This window comes from Pristiophorus japonicus, unplaced genomic scaffold (assembly GCF_044704955.1).
Source record: "Pristiophorus japonicus isolate sPriJap1 unplaced genomic scaffold, sPriJap1.hap1 HAP1_SCAFFOLD_332, whole genome shotgun sequence".
Classification (NCBI taxonomy): Eukaryota; Metazoa; Chordata; class Chondrichthyes; family Pristiophoridae; genus Pristiophorus; species Pristiophorus japonicus.
In genome coordinates this window covers 506,416-508,956 of record NW_027253128.1, presented here as the reverse complement: position 1 = coordinate 508,956, position 2,541 = coordinate 506,416, and the positions used below count along the sequence as shown (strand labels likewise).

The window sequence follows — 2,541 nt, the reverse complement described above, 5'->3', positions numbered from 1 at the left end:
ATCATTCAATTTCTCTTTACATGTGATGAACTTTTATCTCTATCTCATGTGCATGCTGTATTTTATGAGAATGGTTTAAAATTGTAAGTGTTCATGACTCAGTTGTAAAACCATTGAATGTGTGTGTGCCTAGTCTTGATAGGAGGAGCACTTGAGACCGAAGTTCCAGTTCTATATATGTATCAATAGAATCATTTTACACCAGTTTCTTGAAACCCAATAACTTCATTTATTTCTCGTGGACTGGATGGAGGAACATGATCCAAGTAAAAAATTGTTATCGTTTTACATGAACTTAAAGCTCAGAAATGTATTGGAGTGGGAACTCAATGGATAACAGCACAGCTGTCAATGTTTGCGGAATATATTCGTGCAGCCAAAACGCACAATGTCAACCTGGAACCTTGGGGAAAAACAGTTAAAGTTTCGTCCCTGGATGGGCTCAAATCACCAACCTTTCGGTTAACAGCCGAACGCGCTAACCCATTGCGCCACAGAGACTGACACATATATCTGTTACAAGACATCCCAAACCAGGGTGTCAGTCAGCTAAAGCTTCAGATTGCTCCGACCGGGATTGAACGTGTCCACTCTCAGTTGTACTTTTCCCAAATAAATGTTGGGACATTCATTGTGGATGTGTGGAAGCAGTCTGGTCCCGCACACTGCAGACACTTCCATGTCACCACCAACCAGCTCTCCCACAACCGCTGTGATCTACCTTCCAGCCTTCCGGTGCCTTGTCTGTGACAAAGTATTCTGATTGTCCCGAAGCCGGTATTAGGTTTTAATTCCTTTTCAGCTCCAGACTGCAGATATTTCTGTGATTAAACGCGAACAAAATGCTTACAGGGACAGTTGGATTCACTGTTTCTTTGTTTGGTGAAATTTCAAAGATTGAAAGCAACACACATCAACCCCAAACCTCGTCACCTACTCGCTAACTGCTGCACGCTGCTCCCGTGAGATGGAAGCCCAGTTGCTGTTTGAAGATTGAATGCAGGTAGAAGCAGAACTCATTCAAAGAATGTCCAAGTCCCTGAGGCACCTGATTATTTGCACCGAGCTCCTTTGCAAAGAGTTGAGGTTCATGTGGGGTGATTTGGGCACATCTTTCTCACACGACAACACAATGGGCCCAAGTTTCGGTTTTCGCGCCACAAAGCGCACCGAAAAAAAACTTACCTATTCTCCGGCTCCCTGCAGGTCCTCTGGAGCTGGGCGCAGCGCAGCACGAGCTGTAGGGGGCGGAGCCATGTCCCTGCGCTGAAAACAGTGCCGGGACCTCTGCACATGCGCGCTACAGTGGGCGCGCATGTGCAGTAGCTCCAGGCGCCCAAAACTGTGGGAAGGGCCTGAGCACGCAGCCCCTAGCCCTGGAGGAATGGCCTCACTGGGGCTGCGTGCATAAGGCTCCTCCCACCCGACCGGACCCGACCCGACCTCTGCTTCCCCCCAGCCGCCCTCCCCCCCCCAGCGACCTGACTTCCACGCCAGTCACCCCCCACCCCCTGCGACTCTCTCTCTTCCCCCCCACGACTCCCACCCCCGGACCTCTGTGACTCTTCCCCCCACCTCCGGACCTCCGCGACCCCTCCCCCCGAGACCCGACGCCACCTACCTGTAAATCCAGCCCGAGTTCTTTGGCCCAGCCACTCAGCCTCCTTCCCTCCCTCCCCCCCTCCCTCCATCCTTTCTCCCTTCTCGTCCTCTCCAACCCACTCCTCTCCACCCGTCTCCCCCACAACTCCCGCCTCCCCCCTCCTTTCCCCACCCTTCTCCTCCTCCTCTCCCCCTACTGCCCCTCCACCCCCCACTCCTCCTGCCCCTCCCCCTCCTCCTCCCACCCCCTTCTCTCCCCCCTACTCCCCCTCCTCTACTCCCTACCCCTCCTCTCCCACCTACCCCTCCCCTCCCCGACCCCTCCACTCCACAATACCCCTGCCCCTCCTCTCCCCACTACACCCCCTCCTACTCCCCCCTCCTCCTCCCCCAACCCCCTCCTCCTCCTCCCCCCACCAAACCTCCTCCTCCCCCCCACCCATCCTCCTCCTCCTTCCCCCCACCCCTCCTCCTCCTCCCCACCACCCGCCCTCCTCCTCCCCACCCTCTTCTCCCCCCTCCTCCCCACCCCCCTTATCCCCCATCCTCCTCCCCCCTCCACCTCTCCCCACTCACCCTCCTCCAGTCAGGAATTCGAAAATGTTTTATTTATAGATTTAAAATTTTTTTTTAATTTTTTATGAATTTTTTTTGATTGATTTATTGGTTGATTTATTGATGTATTTATCATTTATTATTGATGATAGCTCTTTATTTGTAAAACTGAAGTGTTTAATGTTTGTAAACTTCCCTTTAAACCTGAGCCGCCCCCCCGCCGGCCCCCTCCCTCATTCCTTGCGGCTAATTTGTAACCTACGCCTTATTTTCGAAAGTGAAGACAAGGTTTTTTCGAACGGACAAAAATCTTCACTTACTCCATTCTAAGTTAGTTTGGAGTAAGTTTTCACGCCTAAACTTTGAAAATGGGCGTAATGGCCG

General features: G+C 52.1%; 1 non-coding gene across 1 annotated transcript; it reads right to left on the bottom strand.

The window, feature by feature from the left end:
- Positions 1-427: 427 nt before the first annotated feature.
- Positions 428-501, bottom strand: trnan-guu (transfer RNA asparagine (anticodon GUU)). The gene has a single exon. It is a non-coding gene; the product is annotated as a tRNA-Asn (tRNA).
- Positions 502-2,541: the final 2,040 nt, after the last annotated feature.